An 11298-nucleotide genomic window follows, 5' to 3' on the forward strand; every position below is an offset into this window, starting at 1 on the left:
TAAAGCATGGGATTCTTTATCTCAATTCAGTGTCCGAAATTCAGTTCAGTCTAATACTATTATGATTAGGAAATAATATTTGTGGTATAAATAACCAAGATTAGGAGGAACAACGGGCTTCTGGATGTATTTTCTTACTTATGCATTTAGTAAAATTTGAATTCAAATGATTTAGGGAAATGTTCTAATACTTTCATATTAATAATTACTGGTGGTTACTTCTTTTATTAAATATAGCATGGTATTTTCAATTAAAAGAAAACCAATAAGGAACAGATTTTAGAGTATGCTAAATATTCTACATGCTATCCATCTGCTTAAGTGTGGGCATAGAGTATTTCCAGACAATGGTCAGTGAGAAAAAATTAAATGCATCACTCTGGTCTAAGGTGCATGATGATATGATTCTTTCTTTGCCCCAACTGCTCTTTAATGTCTATGGTAAAACAAATGTGGAGGGAATCAAAATTCTTGAGTTACCAGATGGATATTTAAAATGGATGTTTACTTGTAGTCCATGATTTTGAGAGAGAAATATACCTTTGCTTTGTGAAGTCAATGAGATTGTAGGACTTATTTGTTTTTGCAGCATAGCCAAATATGCTAATTATCTCAAGAATGCTTTAGTAGCCAATTTCTTACAAACAAAGCTGCAAGTCCTTTATGATATCTGTACCAATGTTTTCAATATGAAAACTTGAAGGTGATAAGATATGAAAACACAACTATAGTTATTTTGGCACAGATTACTTTAGTCCCTCTGAGGAAATTTGAGTACTGTTGTTTGAAATAGACACTAACTTAGACTCTTTGATTACCAAGAACCAATGTGGGGCTCTGATCATGCAGCAGGTTTCTGTTGTACTTTGAGAATACCTGGAACACTTGGAGACAATCTGAGGTCCCAACACAATCAGTATGTTCTTCTCCTGAGATGATCCATCCTGAAAACATAATTTAAATTCTTATCTGTGGTACTCAAACACTTTTCATAGGCAAACAAGCATCTTTATATCATTTTTGTTTTCACTGGAGTAGCTATTGGATGTGTTGCCTGTAGTATGATCAAGATAATATGATTATTATTCATGAATTCCACAAATATTTATTGTATGTCTGCAGTGTTTCCTTGGAATACAGCAGTATATAAAATAGAAAAAAAATGTCCGAATCCTTGTGCTCACGTTGTCGCTGAGAGAAATCCATAGTTAGACAAAAAAAAGAAAAAAGAAAAACCCACAAAGTATACCTCTACATATCATAAAGCAGTGAGTTTTATAAGATGACATAGCCATATCATCTCATAAAGAGAGAAAGCTACTTGCTTTTCCTTAGAGAAATAAAAAATATTGATAAATCATAGATTTTAGATAAATACAAGGATCCATTTTAATTATACATCAATAATCCCTTTAAAAGATAATTTTTGAAGTGAGTTCTTGTAACTACATTTCTCGATATATCCTCCTCTGATGAGTAATGTGAGGTCTCACCTTCTCTAAAGCAGGCTTGTGGTGTCTTTTCTTCCTTAGCAAAGGATCATAAGACCCTTCTCCCTGGCAAATCACCAACCAATTGTTGGACTCTTTCATAAATTGTCTTCCTGATGGGGAGTGGGGATCATTTCCCACTTCCTGATTATGCCTCTGTCCTTCCTTCAGTGCAATTTTTATAAAGGACAAAGGCATGCTTATAACTCACAATCTTTGGGAGTTTTTCTAAGGTGAATAGTTTCAAACTGTTAGATGCTATATTCACTGGCTCCTTATCCATGTGAAATTCCCAATAATAAAATATCCCAGGTAAACATATGATTTAATCAGCATGAGGAATGCTTTTAACCATGAACTCTTGTATAAGATAGTCAAAATACAAGGTGAAAGGATTTAAATAAACACAATAGAGCATTGCCATTTCCCTCTAGCCTTGTAGCTTTGCCCTGCACTTTTATTTTTCTCTCATTCTGCGCTCTCTCACTCTCTCTCTCTCTCTCTCTCTCTGCCCCCCCCCCCTCGGGAATCTTGACTAGCTTATATACTACAAAGCTTGCAAAACATTGAAGATGTTGTGACCCCCAAGCAAAGGGCATAAAAAATAAGAACTACGCCCAAACATGAATTTTGCTTATCATCCGACATATCTGTCTAAGTCACAACCATACAGGTGGCCCCAGGAGTGTCTTCTATCCTACAAACCCCAGCTCTGCTTCTGTCAGCAAGCCATACCATCTTCAGGTGCTCTCTGTTGTACATCAGCTGAATTTATCCTTTAGCCTTTATTTGAGTCACCTAAATTTCTCTTGAAATTTCAAGACCAAGAGTTTAGGGCAGCGCCCGCCGGAGCCTGTTCGCGTCGACTGACCAGAGTCCGCGAATTCTCGGCTCCGAGCCCCTCCGGACCGCCCCGACCCCAGCTTTCTATCCTCTGAAAACACTAAGAATAATGTCCCTGCATCAGTTTTTACTAGAGCCAATCACCTGTCATGCTTGGAACAGGGATCGTACCCAGATTGCCCTTAGCCTCAATAATCATGAAGTGCACATCTATAAGAAGAATGGGAGCCAGTGGGTGAAAGCTCATGAACTCAAGGAGCACAATGGACACATCACAGGTACTGACTGGGCTCCCAAGAGTGACCGCATCGTCACTTGTGGGGCAGACCGCAATGCCTACGTCTGGAGTCACAAAGATGGTGTCTGGAAGCCCACTCTGGTGATCCTGAGGATCAATCGCGCAGCCACTTTTGTGAAATGGTCCCCTCTAGAGAACAAATTTGCTGTGGGAAGTGGAGCACGACTCATTTCCGTTTGCTACTTCGAATCTGAAAATGACTGGTGGGTAAGCAAGCACATTAAAAAGCCGATCCGCTCCACAGTCCTCAGCTTGGATTGGCATCCCAACAACGTTTTGCTGGCAGCAGGATCATGAGACTTCAAATGCAGAGTATTTTCTGCCTACATTAAAGAAGTAGATGAGAAGCCAGCCAGCACACCCTGGGGCAGCAAGATGCCTTTTGGTCAGTTGATGTCAGAGTTTGGTGGCAGTGGCACTGGCGGCTGGGTCCATGGGGTCAGCTTCTCTGCCAGTGGGAGCCGCTTGGCCTGGGTCAGCCACAACAGCACCGTGTCTGTTGCTGATGCCTCAAAAAGTGTCCAGGTCTCAACTCTGAAAACGGAGTTCCTGCCACTCCTGAGTGTATCATTTGTCTCGGAGAATAGCGTTGTGGCAGCTGGCCATGACTGCTGCCCGATGCTCTTTAACTATGATGACCGCGGCTGCTTGACCTTTGTCTCCAAGCTAGACATTCCAAAGCAGAGCATCCAGCGCAACATGTCTGCCATGGAACGCTTCCGCAACATGGACAAGAGGGCCACCACCGAGGACCGCAATACAGCCTTGGAAACGCTGCACCAGAATAGCATCACTCAAGTGTCTATTTATGAGGTGGACAAGCAAGATTGTCGCAAATTTTGCACTACTGGCATCGATGGAGCCATGACCATTTGGGATTTCAAGACCTTAGAGTCTTCAATCCAAGGCCTCCGGATAATGTGAAGCTGTGTGAGCCTCCCCCATCCAGCAGGAGAAACATGGCTGCCTGCCGCTCTGCCCCAGTGAGACGGTGAGGAGAGCCGCCCCAGGAAGCACTGTAAACACGTGGCACAAACATCGTGTGTTTTTGTTTAAATATAATTGGTGAAAGTGTTGGTTTTTTAAAGGCAACAGTGGTTTTTTTTGTTTTGTTTTTTGTTTTTGCTATTTCATTCCATTCTTGACCAAAGCTTCTGTTCAAGTAGTTTATTATGGAAAATTGTCACACTAACTTAAAGGAAAGGGTGAGGGAGGTATGTAAATTGTCAGCTAGAAAATTAAATAAAAATCCCAAATGTGAAAAAAAAAAAAAAAAGAGTTTAGGGCAGAGGCACCATTTTTTTTTTTTAAGGACTTGAAGATTAATGGTAGTAATAGCATAAACTTCAGATAAATTTATTATTTTATAGCATAATTTTATGTGTTAACAATTCTAATTTATTGTTAGAAAAGTTCCCTAAATTGGTTTAGGATCAAAACATTGTGAGACTTGGAAATCAGTGTTCACATTTTATTTAAAAGAAATCAACAGTAAAGACTGTATACACATAAAGTGCTGGTATGCTTGACATACTGCAACTCACTTCCTGGTTTATCATCTCAATTCTTATATAATTTTCTGGCAATAAAAATGTATCTTTATTTTATGACATTGTTATGTTTTCTTGAAGTACTGAAGCAGTGTTTGTCAACACAGCATACCATGTCTTTGAGGAACCAAGTCCCATAATACCTAGAGTCATACACAAAACACGAGAGAACTCCTGCTCTGAATAGAAAGAAGTCAGAATTCCATGAACACTTCTATAAACATATTAGAACTAGGCCTTTACAATTGACTTTGATAAATAATGTGCATTTTAGAAAAATTTTGTTAAGTTAATTTTGGTGTTAAGAGTACGCATGTCAGAGACTGTAAAAATTCTTCAGTTTTGTTAAAAATCATCTTAATAATAATGTTGGAATGACCAAATGTGTGCCCCTGCTACTATATCTTCCCAGTGTACTGAATTGGTTCCTTACACTTGTCTCTGCCTCAATTTATTCAGGTCTGTGTGTACATACCATCAAAACAGTATAAGCAGTCATGTTTTAAGACTCGTCCAATGAAAGAGCCAGTAACATTCCAACTAGAACTGCAGATGTGGGCTTTTTTTTTTTTTTTGCTTTTTTGGTTTTTTTTTTTTTTGGGGGGGGGGAGGGGCGGGGGGCTGTTTACTGGGGATTGAATCCAGTTGACTTAACCACTGAGCCATATCCCAGCCATTTTTATTTCATTTTTTTTATTTTGGGACAGGATTTTGCTAAATTGCTTAGGACCTGGATAACTTGCTGAGACTGGCTTTGAACTTGATGGCTTCCTGCTTTATACTCCAGAGCCTCTGGGATTACAGGCAGACAACACCAAGCCCTGTTGCAAAGGTACTTTTAAAGAAGAATGGAAAAGACAGAAAGAAGGAGGAGGTAAAGAAGGAGGAAGGAAGAAATTAAATGAGGAAAAGAAGGAAGAAAAAAGCACAAATATAAACTTGGAAGTGAGAAGGGGGGGAAAAAACGAACAAACAAGGGCCTCTTAATCCACTTATAATCAGGTGGGCAGCATCTTTCAGACTTTTAAAATCCTAATGGTAATGAAACACTCTTCAAGAGCTAAAAATTGGAAAAGCTTCACAGGTTTATAGCCCAATGATGTATTTTATTTGGCCATTTGTGATATCTTCACAGGGTTTCAAAAATAAACAAAGAAACAAACCAGAATTAGATATGTACTCTCTTTTCCAGGACTTAGTACTTGTACATACACACAGTATACAAGATTTGACATTTAAACAGGGCCCTTCACCAATGGCTACAAGACATGCATTGATTTTAAAATTGGAACAAATTGAATCCTCTGAGATGAAAAAAAAAATTCATTGTATATTCAAGTAATTACACAGAAAATGAGAAAAGTTCTGAAAAGGAGCTAAATTGAACCAAATTGAAGATATTAAGTCAGTAGAAATGGAGTCCGTGTTCAAACTCAAGTGATGTTAATTTAAGAAAATAAAGTGAAAAGAAAATTTAAAAAGAAGAAATTTGTAAATGTGTACAGGAAAACTATTACAAAATCTGATATCCTAAAAGGAAAATGATTGCAAAATTACTTCCTAATTATTTTAAAATTAATAAAAATATGGAGCAACTCAAGCAAAATGAATGATATTAAACTGCACTGGCTTGATTCAGAGTTATACTCACAGTGTGACATGCTGCAAAAGACTGCTAAATATATTTGGGTTAGAGAAAAAAATCAGCAGCTAGTATTATTTCTTTAGGTGAGAAGATAGAATGGCCATCTGGGAACAAAATCGCTGAAAAGGGACATTTATCAGTGGAACAGAAGGAACTTAGCTCCACAATCTGGTGGCTATGTTAGTGGAAAAAGCACCACTTAAAAACTTAGGCAGCATTTTTATTTTATGGGTCTTTTTTACATGAGAAAAATAACTCTGGTTAATATGTTACTCTAAGAAATCATTGTGTCCTCTTCGTCTTACGTTCATCCCCACTAGGAATCTGCTTACTTAGACATCAGCAGATTAACCTTAGAAAAGAGAAGATGTCAGGAAAGTGAAATATTTTTACTAAAGTACCATTCCCCCATTCATATTGCAAATGCTGAAGTACACCTACCTCCTTTTCTCACCCCTCAATAACAACTTTCTTCTCCTTCCCTTCTCCCCTCATCAGCAGCCATATGGTTATGCCATTGCTAACAAATTTTCAGTATGTTCCTGTTCATCTTCTGAAGTAAAGAATGTTTTGTCTTGGTTCAGCCTTCCTCAATGCATTTTGGTTTAATGCAGGCTAACCTTAACAATCAATTTCCACATAAATAAAGGAAGAAGGGAACGAGTACATAAAGGGAGCTCTGTATATAAAACCTTATAAGATTTTAGGATTTTTATTCTAAGGCAAAGTTAGGCATAAGATATATATATATATATATATATATATATATATATATATATATATATATACACACACACACACACACACACACATACATCTCTTATAATCAAGACTGTATGATGATGAAAGTATAGATATATAAAGCAATGGAACAGAGACAAAACAGACTCCCATATATGCAATCATTCTTATTCCTCTCCTCCTTCTCCTTCTCCTCCTTCTTCTTTTTTGTTAACAAAGGTCAAGGACATTTCAGTGGAGAAGATGGTGGTCTTTTCAAAAAATGGTGCTGACACAATGGGATGTGCAAAATAAGCAATTACAGGGAAAAAATGAAAAAACCTCATATATTACACAAAAACTTGAAAGAGTCATAGTTGTAAATGTGCTAAATGTGAAACTTCTATGAGGAAACAGGAGAAAATCCGTGTGACTAAATTTTCCAAAGAACATTTAGATATCACACCAAAATCACCATTAATTTTTTAAATGATAAATTGGATTTTATAAGAGTAAAAAAAAAACAAACTTGCTTGTGAAAAATATTATCAAGAGAAAAAATAATCACAAAGCAGTAAAAAATATTTGTAAAACATCTATCTGCCAGACTTGTATCTACAATAAGTAAAAAACAAACAACCCAACTTAGAAAAATGGACCTAAGGTCAGAACACATACTTTACTAAAGAAAACATGTTGATAGAACATGGGGAGAAAGATGTTCATCATAATTTACCATTAGGGAGATGCACATTAAAACTATAAGCAGATATCACAGTGGATGCATAGAATTGGTCAAATTAAAAAAGTTAAAATGAACTGACAATATCAAATGTTTTTAGGATATAGAGCAACTGAAAATTCCATCCCTTGTGGGGGAATACAAAATGATACGGTCACCTTGGCAGAAAGTTTGACTGTTGGCAATGTTGCTCAATGGTCCAGCACTTGCCTAGAGTGTGTGGCCATAGATTCAATCCTAAATACTACCCCCCCCCCCCAAAAAAAAAAGTGACAAATAGTTTGACAATTATATGATTTATTTGTTTTCTAGACATCTTGAGTAATAACCAAAATTATAAAGATCTCTCTTAGGATGTAAGTCCTACTTTATTCCCCCAAAATGGCACAATTTCCAGTTTAAGTGGACATTATTAAGCCAAAAGAATGGTATTCTTATCCTGTGTGCCCAGTCTCATGAATTTCTTGGGTAAGAAATTTCTTTCTAGATTTTTTTTTTTCAGTACCAGGAATTAAACCTAGGGTACTTAACCACTGAGTCACAACCTTAGCCCTTTTATATATTTTATTTAGAAACAAAGTCTTGCTAAATTGTTTAGAGCCTTACTAAGTTGCCAAGGCTGGCTTTGAACTTGCAATCCTCCTGCCTCAGCCTCCTGAGCCACTGGGACCAAGGTGTACACCAGGGCTCCAAGCTTTCTTGACTTTCTGACGCTATAGGATTTTTGTTATATTTTCTAAACATAGCATGTAGAATTTTCCCTTCTTTTCTACACCTTTTATAAAATATGAAATGAACCAAATATAGACAGAGGAAACCAGTTTGGAAATTCCCCTTAGCATTAAAGTATAGACCTCAAATTGAAGCTAAGTGTTTCTCCTTTTCTAAGTGTTACCCAGTAATCAATTCTTCCAAAGAAAAAAAATTATAGTCCATAAATGAACCCTGGGAAATACCAGGGTTTATTCATAATGATACTTTAGTTTACTAAGATAACAAGTCTCTCTCTAGTTGTTGATATTAGTCAATGGGATATTGATCTGCAATTTATACTATTTTCGAAAGGACAGCAAATGATCTATTTTTAGAATCTTCTCCTGTATCCCAGCTAAAAACACAAAAGAAAACTTGATGTTTCTTACAGATCTGTACTGTCTTTGCTTACTAGACTGAATAAGAACCCAATCTCTTTCACAAAAAAGAAATAATAGATCGGAAACTAAACATCTCAGGCAACAGCTACACTTTCGAAAGGTTTCTGGTTACCCACACAGGTCTGGGCCTCTTAGGTCATTTTAATTATTCCTTATGTATTAGATTTGAATATGAAGTGAATAATAGCTTATGAATTAATAACAGATCTGGGAACTTTGAAATTATATATTTGTAGATCTGTTCTATATTGGTCTATTCTTATTTTTTTCTCTTTTGTCTAGGCCTTGGGTATCTTTAAAAATGACTCTCAGCTCAGACTAGGAACAGGATCTGAAAATCAATTATAATGGGCTTGCTACATTCTGAATAGCATTAACTTTAAGAGTCAAATTACTTTTGAGTTTTTGGACACCAGAACTAAGGATAGGTGGGACGGAAACAGAAGTATGAGCAGAGTGTCCTGGAAGGCATTACAGTAGGGAAAGAGCAAAACCTGGAAAAAGTTTGTTAGTTTCGAGTCACAATGTAGAACAATTTAACAAAGAAGAGGTTTAAATGTTCACAGATTTAATGCCTCCCCCCACCACCCCGCCCCAAGGGAATGTTAAGAATGCAATGGTAATCTAAAATTATTTTAGAATTTCCTTCATATCAACAAAAAATGGAGGTCACTAGAAGTTTGGAAATTTTCTCTCCTCATTGTTTTTTAAATACACCTCTAAAATGAATAACTTTATCTCTACAAAAAAAATCTTCAAAGTGGCTGCTATAATTTTAAATCATCATTGGTAAAATTGTGCCAATTAGGAAAATATATCTTAGGGTTAAAATTTGAATACGTGTAAGAATGTAGAATCTATCATGGAGGGGACATAGATTTAAAGTGAGACAAAATCATGGAAGGACAACTACTTCTCAAAATAGGTAATTTTTATTTTCAAATTGTTATATCTGTGATTGTTTTTCTGTGGTTGCATTAGAAATAATTAATAAAGTGTAAATTGTAATGAAATTAGCAAGTCACTTTGCATTGAATGGTGAGATGACACATATTTAGTAGAATGTTCTTTTGTGCTATAAATGAATTAATGACTTTTAGGACTGTGAAATATGTGTATGCACTCATGTGCACAAATATCCATTTTATTGCATTTTTAAAATTGGAAATGGGTATTGATTTTTTTTTTTTTTTGGCGGGGGGTGGTACCGGGGATTGAACTCAGGGGCACTCGACCACTGAGCCACATCCTCAGGCCTATTTTGTATTTCATTTAGAGATAGGGTCTCACCCAGTTGCTTAGTGCCTTGCTTTTTGCTTGAACTGGTGATCCTCCTGCCTCAGCCTCCCAAGCTGCTGGGATTACAGGCATGCACCACCAAATCAGGCAGAAATGTGTATTGATTTTTATCAACTTTTTTTTGTAGCATGAGTTTTTGTAGCATTCAGGCATTTTTGTCTTTTATATCTCCTTTTATAATATCAATTTTACTTAAAAATTTTGAATCACAAATATTGTGAAAAGAATATAAATTTTTCATGTATATTTTACTACATTTCCCAGTAATGATATCTTATATAAGCATACAATATTGTCAAAATGAGGGGATTGATAATGCTTCAATACTAGTAATTCAATTACAGATGGCATTCTATTTATCCATGTACTCTTTATTTTTTTTTTGAGTAAGGAGAATGTGAAGTCTTTGAAATTTTACTGCATGTGTCAATTTCAATAATTATATTTATCACCAAATCTAGAATAAATATTTTGGATTATCTGATTATCTAGACTATTTTCATTATCACATCCAAACTCTGTTATCATTTGATAGACACAACTTACCTCTGATACCAACCCCTACAGCAATCCATTTGTTTTCTATCACATAATCACATTATAGAAATGGATCATACAACATATATTACTTTGAAATTGGCTTTTATTTTTTTTTCATGAGATTTATCCACTTCTGCATGTATCAATAGTCTATTGCTTTTTATTGCTAAATAGTTGCATCACCACATGATGATCCACAATCTGTTTAAATATTAACCCACTAAAGGACATTTGGGTTTTGAAAGTGTGGGCTCTTACAAATGAAGTATGTATGTTCATGTTTAAAATTTGGTGTGAAATTAAGCTTTTATTTTTCTAAGATAAATATCAAGGAGTGTGTTTGCCTGGTCATTCAGTGAGTATATGCTTAAATCTATGTGAAATTTTCAAGCAGTTTTACAAAGTGGCTGTAATATATTAATTGCCGGCAATACTTGTGGTATACAGTTGTTCTACATGCTCACTAGTACTTTATATTAACAGTTAGTATCTTTAAAAAAAAAATAACCATTTGGGTTGGTACACAGTTGTATCTCATCTCAAATATCTTTGCATTTCTTGAATTGCTAACGAATGATGTCAAATACTTTTTTATGTCTATGTTTGCCATGCACATATCTTCTTTTGTGTAACATCTTTCTGTTGATTTGGAGTTCTTTGTCTAGTCTTAATGAAAGTCTTTCATCTTGAAAATATGTGATCTGCAAATATTTTATCCTGCTCTGTTTGTCTTTTCTTCCTCTAAGGTTTTCATTTAGGTCAAGGTTTATTTTTTTTCTTGCAAATATTCAATTGTCCCATCAGATTTTTTCCATTGCTTATTCTTCTACTGTACACTCAATAAGGGTAATGACATCCTAGTACTGTTGTCAAAATTTGGTAATATAATATTGATATAATGCTAATATCCAGAATATAGATCTTACTCTAATTTGTCACTTGTCTTAATGTCTTCATAGCAAAATTAGATGAGAACAGTAAAGATGATGAAGAAGAAAAATTTAAAACATAGAGAAG

General features: G+C 35.6%; 2 pseudogenes; both read left to right on the forward strand.

Moving 5' to 3' along the window:
• The first annotated feature begins 2335 nt into the window (after window positions 1-2335).
• LOC114094778 (actin-related protein 2/3 complex subunit 1A pseudogene) lies at window positions 2336-3766 on the forward strand (annotated as a pseudogene).
• On the forward strand, window positions 2930-3887 carry LOC139707719 (actin-related protein 2/3 complex subunit 1A pseudogene; annotated as a pseudogene).
• The last annotated feature ends 7411 nt before the right edge of the window (window positions 3888-11298 follow it).

The sequence above is a fragment of the Marmota flaviventris genome, chromosome 11 (genome assembly GCF_047511675.1).
Source record: "Marmota flaviventris isolate mMarFla1 chromosome 11, mMarFla1.hap1, whole genome shotgun sequence".
NCBI classification, from domain to species: domain Eukaryota; kingdom Metazoa; phylum Chordata; class Mammalia; order Rodentia; family Sciuridae; genus Marmota; species Marmota flaviventris.